The following is a 27,071-nucleotide window of genomic DNA, read 5'->3' as shown; positions in this document are numbered from 1 at the left end:
TTGCAGGATTCCAGAACCATTTTAAGATATCGGAAATGTCACCTCATCTTTTTATGCAGGATACATCAGCCCATCAGAATTATTTTTGGTCTTCACCAAAAAAAAAAAAAATTGTCAAAAGACTTGTGCTCCTAATTCACTTAGGTGCTTTAAAAAAATCCCATCTGACATCACACACAAGTCATTGCTTCTTGTAATTTAAGATCTCAGCACTATGTTACTAATAGGATGGAAAATCACAAAGGGCAAGATCCTTTGCTGGTGTAAACTGGCATAGCTGAGTGTCACTGTACTTTGGACAGTGTTTTAATACATCTTCCAAAAAAAAGTAAGTTTTTTCACATGAAATTTGCTCAAAAGTTTTTACCAGTTTAAAGCGAGCTCTTTGCAATCATTTGAAAACAGCAACAATAAAATGTTAAAAACAGAGCACAATAAGAAGTCTATAAAATCATGACTGGTGTGGAGGAAATAAATAAGGAAATGTTATTTACTCCTTCTCATAACACAAGAACTAGGGGTCATCAAATGAAATTAATAGGCAGCAGGTTTAAAACAAACAAAAGGAAGTATTTCTTCACACAATGCACAGTCAATCTGTGGAACTCTTTGCCAGAGGATGTTGTGAAGGCCAAACTATAACAGGGTTCAAAAAAGATCTAGATAAGTTCATGGAGGATAGGTCCATCAATGGCTATTAGCCAGGATGGGCAGGGATGGTAGCTCTAGCCTCTGTTTGCCAGAAGCTGGGAATAGGGGATGGATCACTTGATGATTACCTATTCTGTTCATTCCCTGTGGGGCACAAGCCATTGGCCACTTTGGAAGACAGGTTACTGGGCTAGATGGACCTTTGGTCTGACCCCGTATGGCCGTTCTTATGTGTTATATCTTCAGTGCCATCAGATATACACAGTGTAGTAACTCCAAGTGATGCATCTTACACACGCATAAAATAATCTAGTTACATATTACCTTTTCAGGTTCAATTTTGCTTTCATTTCTACAGCACAGCAAAACACTTTTCAGTGTTCTTTTGTACTGGTGCAGTTTGATCCCACTGATACAAAGATGGAAAATTTACAGTGACAACGAGTCACCGAATATGAGGGAATCAGTAGGCCTGCTGGACTGCCAGGGAGTAAAGAGAGCGATTAAGGAAGAACAAGACGCTGCAGAAGAGTTAAGTGATTTCTTTGCATCAGTCTTCCTCCAAGAGGGAGCTGGAGAGATATTTATCCAACATCTACTATTTGCAGATAATAAATGAGCAATTTTGCATTCAAAATTAGTTGTCCAAATTATATAAATTGAATCCACATATAAATACTAGATTTGCAGGCAGTGTCACATTACATACTTAAACATCTAAATGACCTACATCATGCTCACAACTCATTCCAGGCACAAAAGAATTGGCCAGATTAAAAAAAAAATCCAGCTGTACAGCTTCAAAGTGCTGTACAAACATCAACCAGTCAGGCAATTCCTGGCTCTACTGCATACTTCCTGTATAACCTTGGAAAAATTGTCCAGCTGCTTTCAGCCTTAGTTTTCTTAGCTGTAAAATGGGGTTAGATACCTCATTACCTCACAGAGATGCTGCAAGATTTATTCCTTTAATGTGAATTAAAGATCTAGATAAGTTCATGGCCTGTGAATTCCTTCAACCCCCTCAGACGGAAGGTGCTATAGATGTGTTATTGTTATTATTAAATTTTACAATTAATTTCACATTGGTGCAGGATCAGTTTTACTACTCTCACATTAAGAAACGTAAATTCTTCTGCTGTTTCTGCTCTGATCATACTGAAGTTAACAGTTGTAACAGCGGCACTGCTAATTTGACAATGAAAAGTCACAGGATACCCAACGAATTATTGAGAATGGATGCACCGTGGAAATGACTGCTGAGTTTTAGTTATATGACTATCTGACAAGCATCATTTACATGTATGCAACATAATGGTTTGGATTTAAACAGGAACATGGTTGACCATGGACCTGTGTAATTATAAGGCTATATATATCGGTTTTGATAAGTCGGCTAGTCAAGTAAAGAACCCACTACTACAATTTATATGGGCCTGTGCACTGCAACCATTTAGAATTATTTGTATGGGGCAAATCCTGACCCCTCCCTCAGATGCAGTGGAATCAGTGCAATTCCACTGCACAGTGCAGGGGCCAGCATTTGGGCATCTAACTAACTGTATGAGACCATTGCAGGGCCTCCCTGCACATCCATCCTCAGTGGCAGAGCGAGAGCTATGGATTCACTGGCCATTCTGCTGGTGGAGCTAATGCAGTTTCACACCTAAATAGGGCTGTAATCTGGCTGTCATATATTACACTGATGACTAGAGAGGAGCTCCACAGTGTGGGAATGGGGGAAAATTTCTTCATCTCAAACCTCTGTGGAACCCCCTGCACCAAATCTAGCCACTCACGCTCGGTCAGGGAGTAGAGTGAATAGAGCCTTTATTCACTTCCCACAATAATTCTCCTGTCCTAGATGAGGGGAGCAGAAAAGGGTTCACGGCTTAGAACTTGTTTTTTTCTTTTATACAGTAGGCTGAAAATAATGAGTGAAAAACTGTAATATTATAGTATACAAATTCCACAAGCTAGCAAGAGCCTCCTTGGGTAATACACTGTACATGCTTGTACAGTAGGGCCTGAGTGACATCAGTGGCTGCATTAGAGCACAGAGTTGAGCCCAATTACACTACTGCAATAAAACCCTTTTTACCATCTCTATTACTGTTCTGATTAGTTCTTATTCATAATTACATACTACTGCAAGCTACCAAGTCACAGTTTATAATAGAGCCAGTATTCTGTCTAGCATACAAGGGGATAGTTTCTGCATGAAGAAATACTGTACTTCCATATGCATAAACACGTCTTGGCTCCAATCACTTTCCAGATCATGCTGTTCTTTTTCATACTGAAACATTAAATATAATGTAGCAGACACACAAGCTAAAAGCCTTTCTCTGGAATGTGCCTGACTGACAGATTTGGAGAAAATATTCAATTGGGATTTGAAAAGAAACAAAACATTGTGATGCTTTAGCTAACTCCATATGCGGAATTAATGTTGAAAATATAAAAGACATTTCTGTAGTACAGCTTCATGCAGCACTGTAAACATCCATCTTCTAAAGAATTAACACCTCCAACATCCTCTGGCTTTTGCTGTATGGAAAAATTCTCTTCCATGAACTAAAAGATACACAGGGCTCAATTCTGCTCTCGTACCAGTTTTACATAAGTGCAATTTTACCAGTTTCATTAGAATTCTGATATACGTGGTCTAAACGAAATCAGAATCAGGCCCAGAGTATAATGATCATCGATAGTTTGAAATAAAACCTACAGCTAACTAGCTATTTGCAGTCAACAGGACCTATCTTCCATCTAGCTTTTTAAATATACTTGTTTCCTTTCAACATTTTACGAGAGCGATCTAAGGAATTATAATCTATGTTGCACAAGCAAGTGCAGTTACAATATATATGATGGTGGAAATGTAATACGAATTTTAGAAAACCTTGTCTTGCAAAAATGATTTATAATATCAGATATACCAAGTAATCACCATTTCAAAACATGCTCCTTCTTCAAACTCTGCTAATGGGGGTTAATGAGCATTAGAAATTTCCAAAACAAAAAAAATCTTATTTACATCTTCCGGTAATGCTGCTTTGTCCCTTCAGTGCTAACTACTGTGCTCTGATGTACCACTGTTAGCTCTTCCTTCTTCCTAGCTCTTGTATTGCACATAGGTTAGTTGATATACTGGAAAAATAGGGTAACATTTACTGGAGACGCTCTAGATTTATAATGGTGTAACCGAGCAGACTATCCCCTATCAACCAATTGAATCTTCAATACAATTTGCCTTAAAGAGCTGTAACTTAGAATGTACTTAGGAGCCAAAGGGGCAGATCCTCAATGGAGCTGTGATAATTTACACAGGTTAAGGGTCTGCCTGCCCAAGAATATCTAGTCTGGTGGAAAGTCGGCCCATGCATTATTGAGATCGTTGTCAGAAGCATCCACTAATTTTCGATGCCCAACTTAAGACAACTAAAGCCTGATTTCCAGCGCTCCATGGAATTTTTGGGTGCTCAGCACCTCTACAAAAATCAGGCTGTAGGTGTCTTAAACTGAGTGTCCAAAATTAATATATCTGAAAATATTAACCTAAATAAAAGGCTCCTATTTATTTAAGCCAGTTGCATGGTACTTTGCTGCAGAAGTTCCAGCTGAGGGCATGGAAACAAACAAAGAAACAAAGCCAAACTTCAGAGCTCCATTAACTATGGCTATGCACTCTTTGTGCGTCTAAAATTCCCAACGAATACAGGGTTAGGCCCCCAGTTTACACTAGCTGATGTAAAGGAATAAACAGAACCAGGAAGTTTTATAGCAATCTCTATGGCAGGGGTGGTGGAACAATTTTTATAGTGGGGGTGCTGAAAGCAGAAACTATGTATTTGGTTATTACTACTTCAAAGCCAGGGTGCGCTCCTGTTCGTGCGCACACACACACACACACACATCACCCCTGCTTTATGGAGGAAAACAAAAACAGGGGAATAATTATCTGCAAATGAAAATGGGCAAAATATACAGAAAGATTTTCAAGACTGTGAGAGTCAGTTATAAACAGTGGAGATCAAAACAGTCAAACCAAAAATGTAACCAGCATTTGAGGGTGTTCTTTTAATTAACCTAAATCACCAACTCTGAAGAATCTATATCAATGGTTCCCAAACTTGTTCCGCCGCTTGTGCAGGGAAAGTCCTTGGTGGGCCGGGCTGATTTGTTTACCTGCTGCGCCCGCAGGTTCGGCCGATTGCGGCTCCCAGTGGCCGCGGTTCGCTGCTCCAGGCCAATAGGAGCTGCTGGAAGCGGCGCAGGCTGAGGGACGTACTGGCCGCTACTTCCAGCAGCTCCCACTAGCCTGGAGCAGCGAACCGTGACCACTGGGAGCCACAATCGGCCGAACCTGCGGATGCAGCAGGTAAACAAACCGGCCCGGCCCGCCAGGGGCTTTCCCTGCACAAGTGGCAGAACAAGTTTGGGAACCACTGCTTTAATGGATCAAGATCAGCATGCTCAGCTCCTTGCAGGACCAAGCCCACAATGGGCATCACCTGTATATTGAATACTTTGGGTCATCTTCTCCCACTAAACAGTTGGCCAACTGTAGTACTAACTCTCACTAACATTTATGGGAGTAGCCCACATTATTTCTCCACAAGGAAGTAAAACCTTTTGTTTAAAAAAAAAAAATTGAACAAGTAATTGAACTGGGTCCATTCATATGTACAGATCTATTTTCTGTTCCCCTGTTCCTATGTTGTGTTTTATGCTTCTTACCATTGCAAAAATTAACAAACACAACAAACCAAATTTGTGCTTATTTCTAAATTTGCTAGTTTCTCCACACATCTTTAAAACATGTGCCTCAGAGCAGTGGAAACTTGTTTTTGAAATGCAGGTGCCTTAAGCCTCTTCACATGGAAAACTATTTTTTAAAATATCCTGTGTTGCCATCAAGTTTCTCCAAATATTTGCTTTCTGTGTCAAGCTTTGTGTTATATATGTTTTTTTTTTTCAGAAATCTCTGATTTATGGCTGTCTGTACCTTTGTGGAGGCAGAATAATGAGGTGCAGAAAACAAATATGGCTCTCTTTTTTCATGAGGGGTGTAATATTTCTGATACAAACAATGCCTTACACGTGAATATTTAAGGGACTAGCGTTGTCATTTTATATCAAAATTTTTTCAGGTTTTTTTTTAAACTAAAGTGTATAAAGAATGATGTCGACTTCGTGGACAATATGTTCAGAGGTAAATTTTCATTGGGATGCTTGAGGATATAGGCAAACAATTATTAAATACAATGGGATGGTTATATAATGCATGGTTCTTCTTGTAATTTACTAAGACTCAATTCTACACACCACAAATGGAGAGTCAGTAAGACTAAGCTCTAAAAATATACCCTACACATCCAAGGGCCCTTAGATTCCCACAAGGGACCTGATCCTATTACCACTGAAATGAAAATTTTAGGCATATATACATGCACAGGGACCCTACAAAGACTGAGGCAGCTGCCATAGCAATACTGTATTTCTGTTTGAGAAGGTAGAAAGATCTGCTTGTGGCCCAAAGTATTCATTGCTGCTTTTTGGTGGATCCACCTGCAAACCCTGATCCACCCTGAGCCTCACGTCCCAAGATACCAAACATGTCTTCTCTGCCCAGGTAGCTCTGAATCTGAGGGACACAAACACACACACACACACACACACACCAAACACAAACAGGAAACAGAGCAGGGAGTCTTGGATTTATTTCCTGTCTGTGCTCCAGTCTGTTTACCTACTCTTTATAAATACTTCATTTCTTAATTCAGTATTTCTAATGTGAACAGTCTACAGTAATACAGTGAGACCACAAAAGGTCAAAGGTAAATTTAGGCCCAGAAGACGGGTGTACAGTAATGAGCCTTATGATGAGGAACAGTGGAAAAATCCATTTGCAATGTGACTGGCCTCCACTTGCCTTGGGAGCAGGGATCTAAGGCTGTCCCCATGTGCATGTGTCCTGCATAGTGATATTGTGTGAGCTACTACTACACCACTGTTAGCCTAGAACATTTTTACTGGTAATGGGTTGCATATGGATCTACATAAATCATTATTATTAAACCTACATTATAACAAGGAGCAAATCTTTCACAGCTAAGCATGATCCAAAACCTAAGGCAGTCCAGCCAAGCAATCTGCTGAGACCAACTAGAGTCAATTCTACAGCTGCCAGCATCAACAAGGATGGACTCAGTCCACCAAAAACCCCATATGCTAGTACAGGAGGGGGAAAAAAATTCAGACCTTGGAATGCTAGTCTGTAGCTACCAAGTTCAATCAATGAACAGCTTACAGCTGTTGAGCTGCAGGAGCACAGTCCTGGCAGAGAGTCAGAACTGGCAGTTAGGTTTTATTTAGAAAGGAAGCCCAAATTGTGTGACCAGTCCATGCTGGACTGAAAGTCTCTACATGTGACTTTAAATACATGGAGCTCAGGGCCAAATTATTTTTTGCAAACCAGACGTGTCTATGTAAACTCTCACAATATAATCACGGGCCATTACCATGACATTTGTTATTCAGCAGAACTCCCTAATGAAGTCAATGGGGAATACTGCTTCCAAACCAATGGCATGATAAGACCTCTATTAAAGTCCCAATCCTACTCACACAAGGAGCCCACTGATTTCAATTCCCTAAGCAGAGTCCTATTTTGCTATTACATTTTCAGTAGATCTTCCTACTCACTTCAGTGTGACTCCTTGTAACGACTACTCCTGGGGGAATTCTGCACCAAAAATTAAAAATTCTGTGCACAATATTTTAAAAGTCTGCATATTTTATTTGTCATAACAACACAATATAATCATGCCAGTTTCAATTATTTTGGTAATTTATTTCAAAATACCTGTCAGCAAGTATATCTGTAACAATACAGACAAGAAAAAAGATTCAGGAAATGTTTTTTGAAGAATACATCAGCCACCCCCCTCCCCACATCTCCATGTGGCCCTGCATCCCCACTACCATTCAGCCCTCTCCCCAGTCTGTCCCGCGACTAGCCCTTCTGAACCCTAATCTGTGACCCCCAGTAGTCCCCTGTGCCCATGCTGTCTATCCCTTCCATATCCCACGCCTCCTCATTGGCTCCAAGGTCAGGGTGCTGTGAGGAATGCAGCCTCTTTTCCTCCCTATCCAAAGAGGGCTGCTCCCGCCCAGGAGCGGCTGCCGTCTGTTCTGGTGCCACAGCAGCCTCTGGTGGGTGAAAGGCATAACTGCAGCGCCTCTCCAGCAGAACGGATTTTCTGTGGAGAAAAAGAATTCTGATGGGGGCATGAATTTTGTGCATGTGCAGAGGTGCAGGATTCCTCCAGGAGTAAGCTACAGTAAGCTTTGGTGACTATGGGTTGCAGATTCAAGTGCTAAAATAATAGCTTTGACATTTATTTTATCTAGTGGCCTGGGCTTTAGAAGCCACATCAAATAAAAAAGGCGGGGAGGGGGAAGGGAATTCAAGAAGTGAGAGACATTGGTTAGGAATACAAATGCATTAGGTTAGTTACATTAGGTTAGCGATAGAAGTTCCTTTCATTCTTTCAATATGATTTTTAAAAAATAATTAAAAGAAGGATAAATTTTGCACAGTTAAAACCAAAGATTTCTGCATATGAGTATTATTTGTCAAGAAAGTATTAGGAGATATAACTGCAGACTGTTTTGACAAAGATAAGGATTTTTTTACGGTAACATCAGCTGGTATGTGATACATGAGATGTGGGTGTTTGACCACTTTTGAATGTCCCTAGCAGCCTTGCAACTATTTCTACTGATGTAAACATCATGTGCCTGAAACATTATTGATTTCTGCTTTTTAAAATAAGAACAGGACAAAAGTGCACAGAAGGCCTGGAAAATCTTTGGAGACTCTGTGTAGGTGCTTTTGAAGTTCCAAAGGTTTGAACTAACTGGGAAACAATGCACTTGAGTTCTGGTTGCTGTAAAGAAGATCAATAATTACACAGGCAACTTGAAATGTCCAATATTAACAGTTTAATCAGCTGTAAAAACACCACATTGTGCCAGTCATGGCCCTATCATTTATGAAGGTCAATGATGACTTTTACTGAAGTATTATTTATGACTCAATGTGTTATGCCCCATAGCTGTGAAATAAATTAACGCTGAGTTCTGTTTCCTCTGGCAACAATGCTTTAAGCTTTGCCCCTGTATTATACCTATATTCTTTCTAGTATATTCCACATATGTAACTTTTTAAAGAAGCTGCTTTTTTGGTCATGGGAACATTATCAAGATAAGTTATACTGTGGCTGTGATTCCCTTTCATCCCTGGTCCAGTGGATGCAGGATCAAGCCTCAAATGAATCCAGATGCAGTCTTTTAAATGAATCATCTTCAACAATCTACCTTATTATGATGTAGACTTTACTAATCTGCCTGAACTACATACATTTTACAGTATATACATTGCGTTACAAAGCTCTCTTTGATCTAGACTATAGAATCCTTTCTTATGTTGGCAATCACTTACTCACAAGAACAGTCCCACTGAAGGCAATATAAGTAAAGGCTGCGCAATTTAGACTTTTGGGAATTATGCTAACTCCTCCTCTTCTAAAATATTCCCTTTCAGACGCCATTCTCTTGAATTCTTAACATATTTCAGAATATTTTATCTTCACCATGCATGAAGGTACAGTTGGTTTGGCAATTCATATGGAATTCTCAGCGCCCGGGGTATATCATAAAAGAAATACCATGCCCTGATCAGTAAATTCTACTTCTCATATTCCCTGCTCAGCTTCTGACTTCCATTCTGAGCTCTGCATTCTGAATGGAAAGTATTAATAGAAGAGAAGGTATGCTGAATATGAATAACTATGCTTCCAGTTTATGAAGGCAGATCTCGAAGTACTTTACAAACATTAACTGAAGTTTCCCAGTAATGTATGTATTGATGCCACTTGTTTACAGAAGGGGAAACCTAGGCAGAAAGAGCTCGTCTGCCAGTAAAGAGCAGATCTGGGATTAGAACCCAAGAATCCTGACTCCTAATTCCTTGGGAGTTCCATGCTTCCTCTCATATGCTATTCTGTTTATGTGCTTTTATGTAGTGTAAATAAAGTCTAAGTTATATTTATTAGGGAAAAAGTAATGACAGTGCAATAACTGATAGTCACAAAATTAATTACAAGATTTCCAGATTTTATCAGGAAACAAGATTCAAACGCACACAGTGCATGCATGGTACAGTCTGTTGAAAAACTGAAGTTGAGAATGATGTTAATTAAACTAATCTGGCCAGATGTTTCCTCGGTCATCTGGATTTTCAGATTTGGAATGATAACACTTTTATTAAGATCTGAAATCTGCAAAATGATGATGGTTTACAGTGCTGACCTATGTAATCACAGATTCTAAATAATTCCCGAATTCCAAATAGTTCTATTTTCTAAATAATGGATATGTACACATTTCGAGAAACTTTCTTTAGTCTGGTTCTCATGGCTGCAGTTCTTAGAAATGCATGCCTTATCTGTGACTAATTAGAAAGAAACTGTCAAACATGACATCTACAAGTGAAACTTACAAAATGGAGCAGAAATTCATTTTTTGTCCTAGAAGCACAATTCCAACAATAGGGTAAACTAGGCGTGCAACTCCCATCAAAAATACTGGGAGCTGTACTGAAAAAATTTACCCTGTGCATAAATAGCACTGAGGTGAAACCAGAAATTGCAAGTACACAATATTCAAAGAAGTCATGACTATGGCATAAAAATGAGAACTGCAAATATAACCTAGCGAGAAGGAGGAAAAGAGAAAGTAAGCAGCTATAATAGGACACTTTGCATTGAAAAGTATGCAACTACTTAGGAGCCATAGAATTTTTGTTAGCCTTTTTTAAAAAAAAAAAAAAAAATATATATATATATATATATATATATATATATATATATTTCCCACTTCTGTATCTTTGAGAGTTGAAACAACAAACTCTGTAATTCCTCAGAGCCTTATTGCTAGGTGCAGGAGTGAAAGGGAGAAATATCAGAACATCTGTGCTCCTTGTTTAGCTCCTTGTCCAGCTTTGCAGACAACCTAAATCACATTGTTAATTTTTAATTTAAAAGATACTACAAGATCCAATCATTTTAAAAGTGACTAATTGAAACATCAACCCCTGTCATCTGATAGCCACTGTTAAACAATTAATGAAACCATAAAATGAACATGAGCTTTCTGCACCCAGTGCAAAAGCAAGATGTTCTTGAATGGAATCCAAAGAATAACTATAGATGTGTTCCCATCATTAGTGCAGACACCAACACAGAAAATTGGTTTTTTTTTAAATCTGAGGGGGAAGAAAAATGGCAAAACATCAACTGTAATTATGAAAAGGTCACTTTTAAACCAATACAAGATTGAGATCCCGAAATAATTCAGAGAATAATCTTTGAACTTAATGTTCATCTGCAGCTGTGGAATCAAACTAATGACAAGTAATGGGAAGAAGAGCTGTAAGGACACCACAGTGGAATACACACCGTGCATGAGTTGCATGCTAAGACCACTCAGTTTATGAAGGATCATTTTACACCAGTAATGTTGTGCTTTCACTGGTGTAGCTCACTTCACTAGCCCTGAACAAAATAAACTATCCTGGTAAAAGCACAGCTTTGCCAATATAACTACAACTATACCCCATCAGGAGATCTTTAATGACCCTGTAACCGTGCCTCAGTGGGCCACAACTGAGAATGCCAAACTCAGGACGAACGGCTGAAAAATAGGGCAGATACACCCCAAGACTTGTGGCTAATCCCCCACAGGATATACCAAACCAGCAACAAAAGTAAAAACTTCTGTTTCACCACACTGGCTAACAAGAAGTCATAAAAGCAGTTTCCTCCAGTATTCCAGTCCTTGTATTACCACCAAAAACACTGGATTTAAAGCTGAGTGGTTCTTTACAACCAGTCTCATCAAATAAAAGATTCTTCTGATCCCAATGGACCAGCCATACACCCAGGTCAATACGGAACTTAGATCTTACCCAAAAATCATGCTGATGCCAGTGCTTTAGTATCTAAAATCTAAAGGTTTAATCAAGAAAGAAAGAGTTGAAATTGGTTAAAGAAATCAAATACATACAGTAATTGCAAAGTTCTTGGTTCAGGCTTGTAGCAGTGATGGAATAAACTGCTGGCTTAAGTCAAGTCTCTGTCTGCTTCCAAATCATTGGAAGGTCCTCAGTCCATTGGTTAGAATGCTCCCATCAGCATTGTCCATAGTCCAGAGACTTATATCTTCTGCCATGTGGAGGGAACCCCATTGTTTTAAACAAACACCTCAGCACAGCTAGTGGAAAATAACAGGTAAAAGATGGGAGTTTGTAGTCACATGGGCAAGCCACATGTCCATGCCCAATTACGCTCAGTCATTGCAGGAAGCCATTACCTATATTCCAGACAGCACATTTACAGGACAGTCCACTCAGTGTAGATGGGGATTTCCCATGGTCCACTGTGAGTTAAGTGTCCTTTTGATGCGTCGGTCAACTTGAATAGTCCCTCCAAGATGTGAGGGCTAACTACCTTGTTAGTTACCCCAGAATCAAACATTTGAAATCCAGATATAGAGCCAATACTCATAACTTCAAATACAAAAATGATACATGCATAAAGATAGCATAATCATAATTGGAAAATCATAACCTTTTTATTGACATCTTACATGCCACATTTTGTACAAGATTTGTTGCAAATATATAACAGTGGTTGCAACTATGATCTATATCGGGGGAGGGCAAACTACGGCCCATGGGCCGGATCTGGCCCATCAGGGCTTTCAATCTGGCCCACGGGATTCCCAGCCCTGTGGCGCAGCGGGGCTAAGGCAGGCTCCCTGCCTGCCCTGGCCCCACGCCACTCCCAGAAGCGGCCGGCACCACGTCCCTGCGGCCCCTGGGGTGGGGGGGAGCAGAGGGCTCCATGCGCTGCCCTCGCCTGCAGGAACTGCCCCCCACAGCTCCCATTGGCTGGGAACGGGGAACCGCGGCCAATGGGAGCTTTGGGGGTTGTACCCACAGACGAGGGCAGTGTGTGGCAGAGCTGCATGCCCCACCCTACCCCCAGGAGCCACTCCCAGACATGCTGGCCACTTCCAGGAATGGTGCAGGGCCAGAGCAGGCAGGGAGCCTGCCTTAGCCCCACTGCCACCCTGGAGCCGCTCGAGGTAAGCGGTGCTGGGCTGGAGCCCACACCCCAAACCCCTCCTACACCCCGCACCCCAACCCCCTGCCCTGAGTCTCCTAACCCCCTGCCTTCAGCTGCCTGCTGCACCCATCCTGCATCCCAACCCCCTGGCCTGAGCCCCCTCCCGCACTCCACACCTGCTCCTGCACCCCAACCCCCTGCCCTGAGCCCCCTCCTGCACCCCGCACCCTTGCCCTGAGCCCCTTCCTGCACACTGCACTCCCTCCCACACCCTGCACTCCCTTCCACACCCCGACCCCCTGCTCCAGCCCTACATTCATGGCCCTGCATACAATTTCCCCACCCAGATGTGACCCTCGGGCCAAAATGTTTGCCCACCCCTGGTCTATGTGGTCATATTTTAATCAGATAACATCACAGACCTAAAAATCAAAATGGATGCTATGCCTAGCAAGGAACATAAAAGGGAATAAGGCATTATAAATACATTAGGAGCAAGAAGATGATGAAGGAAAGTGCAGGTTCTCTACTTAGCGACGTAGGAGAGCTAATAACTGATAATATCAAGAAGCCTGAAGGGTTTAGAGCCTATTTTGCTCCAGTCTTCACTAAAAATGTTAATGGTGATACTCAACACTATTAATATTAACGAGAAGGGGGAAGGAACGCATGCCAAAACTGGGAAAGAACAAGTTAAAGAATATTTAGATAAGTTAGATATATTCAAGTTGGCAGGGCCTGATGAAATCCATCTTAAGGTTCTTAAGATACTAGCTCAACCAATCTTGGAACTGTTAGCAATTATCTTTGAGAACTCATGGAGGATGAGGTCCCAGAGGACTGGAGAAGGGCAAACATAGGACCTATCTTTAAAAAGGGGAATTATAGACCAGTCATCCTAACTTCGATACCTGGAAAGATACAGCAACAAATTATTAAACAATCAATTTGTAAGTACCTGGAGGATAATAGGGTTATAAGGAATAGCCAGCATCGATTTGTCAAAAACAAATCATGCCAACCAACCTAATTTCCATCTTTGATAGGGTTACTGGCTTAGTGGATGGGGAGGGAAGCAGGGGACATGATAGATCTTGATTTTAGTAAGGCTTTTGACACCGTCCCTCATGACATTATCACACAAACTACGGAAATGTGCTCTAGATTAAATTACTATAAAAGATAAGTGAATAACTGGTTGCAAGACCATACTCAAAGAGCAGTTATCAATGGTTCACTGTTAAACAAGAAAGATATATCTAGTGGTGACTTACAGGGGTCAGTCCTGGTCTGGTACTATTCAATATCTTCATTAATGACTTGGAAAATGGATAGGAGATTTTGCTTATAAAATCTGTGGGTGACACCAAGCTGGGAGTGGTTGCGAGCACTTTGAAGGTACAATTAGAATTCAAAATGACTTCAACAAGAATTGAAGAATTGGTCTGAAATCAATAAGATGAAACATAATAAAGACAAGTGGAAAGTACTTCGGAAGGAAAAAAATCAAATGCACAACTACAAATAGGGAATAACTGGCTAGGTGGTAGTATTGCTAAAAAGGGTCTGGAGGTTATAGTGGATCACAAATTGAAGGAGAGTCAACAATGAGATGCAGTTGTGAAAAAGGCTAATATTCTGGGGTGTATTAACTGAAGTGTCATGTATAAGACATGGGAGGTCACTGTCCTGCTCTATTTGGCACTGATGAGGCCTCAGCTGGAGTACTGTGTCCAATTTTCAGCTTTAGGAAAGATGTGGACAAATTGGAGAGAATCCAAAGGAGAGCAACAAAAATGATCAAAGGTTTAGAAAACCTGACCTTTGAGGAAAGGTTTAAAAAGGTTTAAAAAGTTGGACTAGTTTCGCCTTGGGATAAGAAGACAGACTAGGGGTGACCTGATAACAGTCTTCAAAGAACTAGATAAATTCATCGAGGATAGGTCTATCAATGGCTATTAGCCAGGATAGGCAGGGATGGATCACGAGTAACTTTATCCACCTAAGTAGTCCTACTGACATCAATGGAACCACTCACCTGAGTAAAGTTACAGCTCAAGCCCATTGTTATACGTTTTGTAAAGAATCATACTAACTTACAATGCTATCTTTTAAAATAAAATAATAATAAATAATAACAAAAAATAAAGCATGAAAGCTTGTAATATCTGTGCTTATAAAAGTTGCAGTTACATTTTTCTTCCTACTCAGTACTGATTAGCCAAGTAAATACAACAGTCTCTCACTTTTTCTGATCAGGAGAACCATGAAAAATTAGCAGAAACAGAAGGACAATACACTACAAAATATTCGTTGTTCATTAATTCTTACAAACGTATTTTCGTTTTAGCTCTTTACATATAAATCCCTCATAATGCACTAATAAAAATGCCCTGTAAAAAAACTGACATCTCAGTAATAAATAAGAGACCATATTGCAGCACTGTGTGATTAAATGTGTGGGGAAAGACTTCCACTTTTCATGTGAGCCACCAGGGGTAAGGATTAGTGAGATTCTGCTCCAGTTTGAAAACGAAATAATCAAACAAACGGGAAGGAGAAGAAAAACAACAACAACAAAAATGGTAAGAAAAAGGAAGACTGGAAGTTACTCAAGCTCAATATGTATATTTATGAAGTGACTCAGTAAAATGGTGTTGGACTATTGAGCTTTTCACCTCTCCGTAGCTCATTAGTTCAAATGTGAGCTAGAAAAGGTAGTAATTGAATACATTATCTGTTGGCTGTTTTGTTCACTATGGGAAATGAGCTGGAGGCCTCAGGAAAGAAGCTAAGTATTTCACGAGCAGTGAGACTGAACTACCTTCTTGCACCAAAAGTTGGTCTCTCTGAAAAATGAGATTGAGACACATTGGCAGGGCAGTGTGGGCAGACTGCTTTGCTGTTACCTTTGTTACATCTATTCTGTGGATAAGGAGAAGATTTCTGCGCCAGGCTGTGAATCTGGTATCTTTCACAAACACTAATTTCACTTAGTAATTTGAACATATATGCAGTTGGCAAACATGATCTCCATTTGCTTTGTTTCAAACATGTATGAAATCAATGGGAGTTAGGTTCCTAGGTGCTTTTGAAAGTCCCACTAGGCACCTATCTGCATCTTTAAGCACCTAAATACCTTTGAAAATCTGGTCCAGAGAGATATATTAGAAAAGTGCACACAAGTAACAGTCCTAGGGTAACAGATGTCTGTTTTATTTCAGATTCCGGCCATAAACACCTAGCATAAGCTTGATTAGCTTCTACTATAGCACCTTATTTTTTTCAAGACGCATTTTCTTCCAGACACTGTTGTTTCTGCACAGAAAAGTCCTTCAGACCTCAAAGCAGAACAGACTGTGTTTACAAAAAAGGAGTGGATAGGTACATAGGCCCAGACTTGCAAGGTATTTAGGCTCCTTACTTTCACTGATTTCAGTGGAAGTTATGAGCCTAAATACCTTTGAGGATCTGGGTCTAAGAGTCTCTTTATTTAAATAATCTTATTCACACACACACACATACACACACACATCACCATGCCATCTGGATGAATGAGAAACGAATGAGAGTAAAAGAGAAACACAATCATTCATGCTGTCCAGTGTCAGCAGTTTGAACAACCATCTCCCTGCCTGGTTCCAAATGATCATGAAGAAAACCACTCCAGAGATGATCCATAGTCACACCAATGCTTGACCACAAAGATATGTGGACAAACATGCAAATTTGTACCCATTATTTCATTTGTAAACTATGTTATGTGTAGAGATCTACAAAAGAGCATCTAACATACTTGAAATATCCTCAGAATTTTGAGCACAGGACCTGAGAACAACACCTAACCTTTTTTCCCAGCAGGATAAATCTCACGTTTAAAACTACAATACAGTATGGAAGTTGATAAATATTTTTAAAAAGGAAGTAATTTGTACTGCACCTATCACAATGAGGTCCTGGTCTATGACTAAGGCTTCTACAGTCTACAGCAATAATAATTATAAATGGATAAAGTTTTGTAAAGTGAATCAGATACTACGGTGATGAGCACAGTATAAAAGCCTATACAGAATAGAATAAGACATTGCACATTTACATCCAAACTAATGTAAATTTCTCCTTGGACAAAAATTGCACAGATAATAATGTTAAATTAATTAATTATTACTGCAGAAGTCCTATAGCAATCCTTTTCTTTCTGTAATGGACTCATTTATTTCTTTTAGGAATTTTCCATTCTGCCTTACCTACTACTTCCCAATCATTAGCATTCTCTGTTATGTTAGTACAGCTTAACCAACTAGATATTTTCAGAGTTGGAAAGATTTCCAAGCCAACTTTCCAATCTGTATCATTAGTGACAGCACTAGCAAAATCAGAAAAATGTTAAAGGAAACTGCAGAGGTGGAAAATGTTTCTATGAAAGAGCAGTATACTTGGTACACTGAAAAAAATGGCTTAACATTATATTTACTATCCTAAAACTATGTGGCTCAACTTCTACCTTCCATTTCACTTATGCAACTCCCATAGGCAGAATTTGTACCTAATACTTTTAAATGAAAGGTAATTGGCTCAATTCACCCCAGGATTATACTGTTTTCTGCCAGCATAACCCAGGGGTCAGGGCATCAGCTTGCAGAAAGTCCATCCCTAGGAGGGCTGTTGCTGTACGAGTGACCATTAACTAGTCAACACAGCTCGAAAAGTGAGCAGAAGTGACAAAGGATGGAGCATGAGTCAGGCAGCCAGGGATGCACTCAGAATATTCCCAAGGCAGCTTCTGACAGCAGGGTTCTTAAAAAGCCCTAGCTACAAGTTAAAGCTTTCTTACCTTAGTGGACTACCTAGGGAAGGCAGCAGTATAAACACTGCCCACGTTCCCTGGGGAAGAGAAGAATACAGTTTAAATTCCTATGTATCATCAAAGGTGAACTGATGCCAAACAAGTTTAAATGCCTTGGGCCAAACCCTGCTCTCTGCTATTTTCCCTTCAGTGGAGCTGATGTAACTGAGATCACAATTTGGCCTAATGCTCACAAACCTAATTAAAAAAAAAGGGGGGGAGGGATCACTTCATCATTGACAACTATTGTATTAGATGCAGCTACATTTCAATGGCATTCAGTTGAGTTAACTGATTGAGCTATGACAGTTTTTCTTTGCAGTCCTATTTGCATGCTTAACTACACTGTAGTATATAATCACAGAGCTGTCACTTTCTCAGATCTCTCGAGTATTTCTACCAAGCTCTGTAGCTTTCTGATACTTCTCTTTTTTTAGTTTCAGGAATGTGAGATGGCTGCCAAGTACCCTAAATTACTGGTATATGGTTTAACCCATTGTAAGCTTTAGATTTCACCTACTCTGCATTCCCCGACCACCACCACCACCTAAACAGGCATATCCATCTGCTTTCAGTATTTTTGATAATGTGTACACATTTTTTGCCTCATGATAAGAAAACTATTTACCTCTTAATCTCACCTCCTTGCCTTGCAGTTTATTCTCTTCTCTCCCTTGCATTTTACCTCCCTGTAGTCTGCTCTCAGTTGCCTCACACCTTGTGATTTTTTCCCCTCTCTCTCTCTCTCTCTCGTTGTTTACTCTCCTCTTCATTTCCTCTCTCTCTCTCTTTTCCTTTTGTCTCACTTTCCTCTCCTCACCTAAAGAGTATAACATGCTTTTCCTGGACAAAAAGGCACTATTTCTGATCTGGTATAAATCTAGTACAGGGGGTGGTGCAGAATCCCACACTAGCAAACAAGAGATGGCACACAGTCAGAAAGGACATGCCCAGGATGCATGGATCATTTCCCCTAACCCCTGCAATTTGCTATCATAAAACCGCCACATGAGCAGAACTATCCATGGAATAGTCTTCAGTCTGTTGTGGTTTTAAATTTAAACCTACCTAAGGTGATTTTCCATTCATGCTAACCATAAAAAGTATTGGCACTGCTGCACTGCAAAAGCTTAAGACCACAAAAGGAATAGATTGCAAAGCTTTCTGTTGCACTTCAGGTCAGTGACATAGTGATAGGTGTCATGGACACCAGTGTAAGATAAAACAGTGTGGGCTGTCATCAGAGTAGGCTACTTGATCATATCATTATCTATCTATCTATCTATCTATATCTCATACAGAAATTTCATCATCATCATGTTTATGGGCCAAATTCTCTGCCATAGTGCCATATTACTCTAGCAACACCCCTTACTGATTTACCAGAGGCTTCAGAGGTTCGGTAAAAGGGAATTTTCCAGAATGAATTAGAATGGGAAATAGGCATCTTTATTCCCACTCCAGAGTGAGCTTCAAAATTGATTCTAGAAACCATGTTTTTTTCCCCACATAGAAAAGTGTGGGTGGCTATAGCCACTGTTTCTGTAGATGACTTGTTTTTGAATGGTTACGTTTTCAAGAAGTTTCCAGAAGCACGTAAGCCCTGGAACAACTGAATATGTGATTTAAAATGTACATAAACTGAAAAAAAAATTAAAATTAAATACTTCTCAGATGCATGGAACTATGAGCAAAATTAGTATTTAAATCTAAACTGTTTTACATATTTATTGTGGATTTGTGGGGGTCACTTCCTCATTATACACAGTACTGATATTGCAAACTTAGGGATATATTCTTTTCCCCACACATGCAAGTAGCACTCAGTGATCGTAATGGGGTGATGCATAAATAAATAAAGAAGAAAAAGCCCCTTTGTTTTGATGCTATTACATTGTCACTATTAATCCTAATCAGCCTTAAATATGGTTTCTTATATTTTCAGTTTGTATCTTATGGGAAAGAAGATTGCCTTCTGTTAGTTTTTTTCAGTAGGACTTCAAGGTTAGTTTGATGAGTTTTTAATAGTCTGTACATTTTGCAACAGACTCTGTGAGGAGTCTCGCATTTATATACTTATATATGTTCCTATCTGGTATAACCAGAGATGGGCTAAACCATTCTTGAGTAGCTTGTTTCTCAGAACACACTGATATCTGTGTTTGTGTGTGTGTATAAGATAATTATTGCTATGCTATCCACACCTCATTTACTATCTTATGATAAAGTCAGTAATTTTAACCACTACTTCAACTGGTCCTGGAGGGATTCAGTTTACAGAGATGTTATCAACTTCAAAACAACATGTTTGCCTGAAAAATGTTTCTTATTATTGTTAAGAAACTAGCCACTAAGAGAGCTACATCTGGAAGGAATTGGGTGGTGAGCAGGAACAGAATCTCTCTTTTTTCAGTTGATTTTGTGCAATTGACAGCTCCTTCTGTCCAGTTATTTCCACTGTTTTCCCTTCAAATCCAGGGCAGTGGCAGTATCTGAAACTAATTCAACTATTTAAAAAATATCCACATTTCAAACTGATGGTGTCCGTTTATGTGAAAGACCTCCTGATGTTGTAGTGCCCTTTTTTATTTTGCCATATAGTCAGTCTATCAGCAAGTTCTGAGTGCTGACGTACACTTCCTGGTTGTGAGACAAGAAACACTGTGGTAAAGTAAACTCAACAAATGCAAACACAAACAAGACAGTGTTATAATACTCAGGTCAGAGGTTAGTTCTGGGGATTGCTAAAGCGATAGGGATGAAGCCAGTTCTATCTATGCCCAAGCTATTCTTAAGTCATTGTGTAGAATGTATTTTTCCCAAAGTATGATAGAATAGATGTATAGCGGAATATTACTTTGGGGCCTAAAGTTTCAATTATTGTTGAGTGATAGAAGCTGAAACTAATACAGCTGTTATCTAGATGTGCCAACACTGTGATTATGAACAGCTGGAAATATGAGATAAGTATTACAAGCCAACAAACCTCAGAGCTGAGAGTGGTGCCACCACCTACAATTAGCTTGCTTCAGCTGCATGGACAAAATAGTGTATAAGAATAACAAAAGCTCTCAGAAAATCTGTTGCAAACTTATGTATTTGAGAGGTTATGGCATGAGAATAGGCTATTTCTGAAGCTACAAATTATAGGGTTTACAGAGGTTTTGTGTGATCTGTAATCCATTATATCTATCAGCAGGAGCTGCATAACAAAAGTATTGATTGGGGATCTGTTCTATGCGGCATTAGGGCCCTTGGCAATTTGTCCAACAGGCAAATCTGGTACAGAGATTTACATTGGACTTAGTTCAAACACCACTTACTTGCCTATTCCCTCGTCCCTGGGATAAGAGTAACACCAATAACAATTAAATACTCCTCTGATAAACCAACACTATATAATACCATAGACTTTTCATGACTGCCCTAAATAAAATTAATTCTCCTTTTTCTTCCCAACAGACTGTCAAACTTGGGCAGGTGGCTATTGCTGTCCTCTGCCCCATGAGATTTCTTTGACTGCATGCAAGCCATAATACATTTTTATTGGAATCACAAGGAAAAGATTTAATATAAAAATGAAAACAAGCGCAATTACAGGGGCAGAGATAGAAATACACTATGAAAGTCAAGAGTAGCCTATTAAATATGATTTACACAACACTGTGGGAATTAATTCAATCTATTGGCATTTTCAAATGCCCTGGCTTCTCCCGCACTCATCAACAAATGTCCATCGTTCATTTACTGCTTGGTGTAAACCATCTAAATCACTTGCTTCCAAAATAGTTTTGAGGTTTGCAATCCAAGGGCCACAGCTTTCTGGCCTTTACTTACAAAAGTAGTCCTTACTCACCAGAGTAGACCAATTAAAAACCAAGAGTTTTTATTCATGCAAGTAATTGCAAGACTATCCCCAAGTTTCCAATCCACCTCCTTTTTACTGAGGTTCAAAAAATTGTTCCAGATCCTCATATGCAAGTCCTTTAGCCTTTGGCACTATGTGTCAGAATTCACTGTGCTAAGTGCCAATTCAAAATTAATCTTCACTTAGAATGAAATTTGCCCCTCTGCAGAGCACCAGCACAAGGTCTATGTGCCATTTAAGTCTCACTTATATGGTATCTTGAGGGCCTAAGTGGTGCCAACGCTTTTTGTTCTGGCTTTCTGCACAATGATGAATTTCATACTTAGGGTATGTCTACACAGCAACTAGAGACACATCCTAGCCAACTTGGGCTTGCGGTGCTCAGGCTGTGGGGCTGTTTCATTGCTGTGTAGACTTCCGGGCTCAGGCTGAAGCCTGGGTTCTAGGAGCCTGTGGGGTGGAAGTGTCCCAGAGCTTGGGCTCCAGCCTGAGCCCAGAAGTCTACACAGCAATGAAACAGCCCCACAGCTCAAGTTGGCTAGCATGGGCCAACTGCAGGTTTTTCTTTGCTGTCTAGACATACCCTTAGTGTCAAGAAAAAAACTCCACTGCCAAGAGCATTTGGTTGACGCATCTACAGGAGGCAGCTTTGTTATATTCACACAAGAAATGTGATGTTTTTAGAGTCTGTGAGTTAATTAGTGATTCTATTTATGATGATGATAGTTTGTGCAGCCTTCTTTCTCAACCACCAATATGCCCTCTCTCTCCTTCCTCTGTACCGAGACTATAAAAATAGGCTACATATTGCATGGCTTTTTTTTCAGTCTCTGCTCAGCAGATGTTTATTGGCTCGCCCTTGTGCTTTTCTCTCAAACTAGGAGCCTAGTTTATATTATTGATTTATGCTGCCTCAAACTCAAGGCTGAAAGAATAAAACGTCCTAGGAGACAAATACTGTAGCAAACAGACCAGAGAAGAAAATGTACTTGCTATTATTTTGAGAAACAGATAAGGAGGGGAGAGGGGGAAAGAAGAGGTAGAAAGAAATATAATGTTGCTCTTCTGCTTCCAAGGAGAAGAATAAAAAAACTTTGTATGGAAAAGCTACTTGCTCTCAGCTTTAACCTCTATCACAATGATATGCTCTGTTTATGATTCTTTGTTTGATTACTCTGGCCTTACTGACTTTAAATTGCCAAAGCACTTTCTCACAAACACACTGACACTTAAACTTGAGACCACAACAGATTAACGCCACCCTCTTGTTGCTCACTGGAAACAGCTAGCTATTAGGATGCCTATTCTGTTATGCCTATTCTGTAATGCTGGGTTCCGGAAAAGATTGTATTCTCATGCCTCCATCATCTAATAGGAGTAGAGGATTCCTATAGAGTTCAGTCACTTGGACAAAAATACCAACACTAGGTATTAAATGGACAAAACATTTAACTCCGAGCATGAAAAACTTGTTCCTTAGGGTCTTATCCTGCTTTCTCTGAAGTCAATGGCAAAACTTCCTTTGACTTCAGCTGCAGCAGGTCAGGCCCTGAAATTCTGTCAGATAAGATTACAAGACAAACGTATAGTCTGAAGAGCATGTGAAATGCTTAATGTTATTCTAACATGAAACTATTAAATATGTTTAAAGGAGTCTATTTGGCCATCTGTAGCTTAAAGAGATTAAATGTTTTTCTTATCCTGCACACTGTACATGGGGCACAATATTTCCATTTAATAATCTGTATTTGTTGCAAACTATTAAGCAGTCAGTAACTGTACATAGCTGTCTCTGGCAAGACAGTGTGCTATAGCTGTAAAAGTGTTGTCTTTTATTTCTTCCCGATTAATATATAACAGCTTCTCCAGCTTCCTAATTACATACATCCCTTATTCTTTTTAAACAGCACCACAGAATTTAAACACTAGTTGTTGAATAATGTGAAAAAATATGGGTTATACACTAGAAGAAAAAGATCAGCTGTCATCGAGCAGAAGCTAGATTCCCAATAAAGAGAACTAAGAGAATGTCTCAACTCAGATGATCAGCTTTAGCTAATCCAACCTATTTTGGCCACATGAATTACACTCTGCTAAAAGAGTAGAGTAATTTGCTATTTGAACAGAATGATAGGCTTTTCCTCTATCCTAAAAAAATTATTAAAAAAAATCAATTCCCTTACATAGCAGGCAAAATATCATCACTAAGCAAAAGAACCAACCTGCTTTCAATTAAATTAGGAGACCATTTGAGTATGCAGTATAGTTGTAGCCATGTTGGTCTGAGGATATTAGACAGACAAAGTGGATGAGGTCCAATAAAAGATATTATCTCACCCACCTTGTCTCTCTAACATCTGAGCACACAGACATCAGACCAGCCTTGAGTCAAACCCAATCCCTTTAGGCTAGATTTTATTACCTGTACTCACATGGAGTCATATCATACGTATCAAATAATCGCACTGAAATCAATTGGATTACTCATGAGTAATGGTCTACTTGTTACAAACCGGTCTGGTAACCAGTAAAGTCACCATTCTGTAGTCAGTGGACCTAATCATTGGGTTCCAAATTCTTTCAAGCCCACAGGTCTGGGTAGAGTCTAGTCACTAATTCTAGCTCTCGACTCTAGGGCAAACACCCGAGTCTCAGACCTCGTCTGATGCCCTTCCTTCAGACATGGAACACCTCAATCCAGTTGTCCTAGACCCTGAAACCAACATCGGACTTCCAAAGGCCCCAGTCACATGCGCATGCTCCCTCAGAGCTCCACCTAGGCTCACAGGCACTCTGTGCTTACTCATTTGACCCTTTGGAGAAAACATGGCAGAAAAGCAAGGAACACAGGCTTAGCAGAGGAATTTCTTAACCAAAATCTCTGGAAAAAAACAAAGTTCTGAGATGCACCCTCCCCTTGTCTGAGCTGATTCCTTCTGAGAGTCCACGGTTTGTCAGCATTTCAGGCTTGACAGAGTCCCTCTTGCAAGACCTTCTTATGTTGGGCAATGGACAGCCCTATGCACAGAGTAAAGCCCACTCTTAAATAGGGCCTCCATTTCTGTGCCACATGCTCAAAATGTGGAGTGCCATATCTTCCAGTCACCCTTGTCTTCCTACACATTGGCCTCCAAGAGAATGTCAACTTTTCCATGGGTGGGCCAGCAGCTGAGATTCAGTCAAATTTGACAGGTTTCAGAGTTGAGACACCCAGATTGCAGCCTGGATGTTGGTCCTAAGTTGGTGCTTAAATGACATGTCAGATGTCTGGACTGCAGCATACCAGGCTGTCCCTGAGCAAGTTCAGTACTCTACATGGGTTTACTTTAACTGCATGCAGTTACTGAAGCAAAACTTAATACCATGGACAAAGGAACTTTTTGTCCATATGCGAATAAAATAAAAGATTTTGGACTACACAATGTGATTTTGCATTTCTGCATAGAGTGAGTCATTTCACACCAGGCAGTGACACATCACAGCATTACTGTGCCTTCTAGTCAAATCTGTCTGCTAAAGCTATTCTTTAGCATATGCACTGTACATCAAAAAGTACTTAGTTATTCCAAAACCTTCAAGACTTGCACAAATTTCCCTAAAGAACATGCACTGAGGCCTAAACATGAATTTATAAATTAAAATCATCATTCATGGCAGATGTCCCAAAAGAAAAGTGTCTGGCTAAAACAGGGGTCGGCAACCTTTCAGAAGTGGTGTGCCGAGTCTTCATTTATTCAGTCTAATTTAAGGTTTTGTGTGCCAGTAATACATTTTAATGTTTTTAGAAGGTCTCTTTCTATAAGTCTATAATATATAACTAAACTATTGTTGTATGTAAAGTAAATAAGGTTTTTAAAATCTTTAAGAAGCTTCATTTAAAATTAAATTAAAATGCAGAGCTCCCCAGACTGGTGGCCAGGACCCGGGCAGTGTGAGTGCCACTGAAAATCAGCTCGCATGCCACCTTTGGCATGCATGCCATAGGTTGTCTACCCCTGGGCTAAAACCTCAAATCTAGCAAACAAATCTGAAATATCTGAGACACGAAATATATACTCAGACATATACATTAAAAAGGAAAAATGGATATCAACAGCCACTGTGGACTTCATGGTCGTAATAAGGGACAGAACTGAAGTCCTTCTGCTCCTAAAGAAAAAGCATTTGCTTCCTGCTCGAACGTGGAATCAGCAGTAGTTTTAGGGTGAAATCCTGACCCTGCTGAAAATCAATGGCAAAATTCCCATTGACATCGGTGGAGCAGGATTTCGCCCTTAGGGCTTATAATAGACAGTCTGATATTCCACCTGCCCAGGAGCAGTGGCACACTGTAAATTACAGGCTCCCAAGAGCCAGAAGTACTTTTTCATTTCATGGCCACTGTTTGCAAATCATCACAGGATTGTTCCAGGAATCTCTTTAAAATCTTGATGCATGTGAACATATCACACAGGACGTTTTTAAAAGGTACCTATCAGCTCCCATTTCATTGCTACCTGCTAAGAATTGTAGCCATGCTGTAACTGAGGAACTGGACATTGCATACATATACATTCCATTCTGCTGATGCAAAGGTGGCATAGCAAGGCAATGGTGGATACTCTTGGCATGGGAAGCCCTTAGTTGGTATAGAGTTATATGGTTCCCCCCTTCATAGCTACTGGTCATAGTCAAGGAAAAGTGGTGGGCCTGGGGCTCCTTTACACCCAGCTGATCCCTGGCACTCAGCACTGGGATGGCCCCAGGAACCGGGTATCAAGAAGGTGGTTTAAAGTCACATTCCCCCCTCCCAAGTTGTGCTGAACACCCCTAACCTGCAGCCCACTTTCTGCCCCTGGAAATTTAGCCATTCTAATAGGAGATACATAGGAACAATGACTAGGAAGTGTTCATTTGTTTTATAATTATTTTGAGGTCTCCTCACTAGAGGCTGAACCTCGAATTAAACAAGGGAATCACCTGCTCCGCTTGCTTTGACAAAACATTAAAGGAATGGATTTGTATTTCTAATCTTTTATGTAGAGCTTTAGAATGAGCTACATGAATAAGAAACCTGCTATCTAAAAAAGCAAAGGCCTTCTAGGCAGTATCAGAGACTGCTAATGAATATTAATATGAGGATTGGGTAAACTGGTTTGGGTAAAATAAATAAGTTTAAGGTGGTCACCTGAATCTTGAACCTAACCTTTTTTGATGTTCAACGGGTACAGCTAACTTTTATTTCTCCTTATGAATTCCAGTGACTTCCCACTCAGTTCTGCAGACTTTAGAGGCGCAGGTAATTCAGATAGACAGTTGTACTTTTGAGTTCTTATTCTGAACTGTGAGCCTTTTGAGGTTCACCTGTCAGACCTGAAGAAGAGCTCTGTGTGGCTCAAAAGCTTGTCTCTCTCACCAGTGGAAGTTGGTCCAATAAAAGATATTACTTCATCCACCTTGATAAGCTAAGCATGATTATGAACAGAAAGAAGATGCATCATGTCTGAAATGAAGAATGTGAGCATTC

The 27,071-nt window shown here is 40.0% G+C and overlaps 1 protein-coding gene across 1 annotated transcript in view; it reads right to left on the bottom strand.

The window, feature by feature from the left end:
• SH3GL3 (SH3 domain containing GRB2 like 3, endophilin A3) overlaps window positions 1–27,071 on the bottom strand; it is a 72,274-nt gene that overhangs the window by 18,135 nt on the left and 27,068 nt on the right. The window lies entirely within an intron of this gene.

This window comes from Natator depressus, chromosome 10, assembly GCF_965152275.1.
Source record: "Natator depressus isolate rNatDep1 chromosome 10, rNatDep2.hap1, whole genome shotgun sequence".
Classification (NCBI taxonomy): domain Eukaryota; kingdom Metazoa; phylum Chordata; order Testudines; family Cheloniidae; genus Natator; species Natator depressus.
The sequence above is the reverse complement of the archived record's forward strand: the minus strand, read 5'-3'. Positions and strand labels throughout refer to the sequence as shown.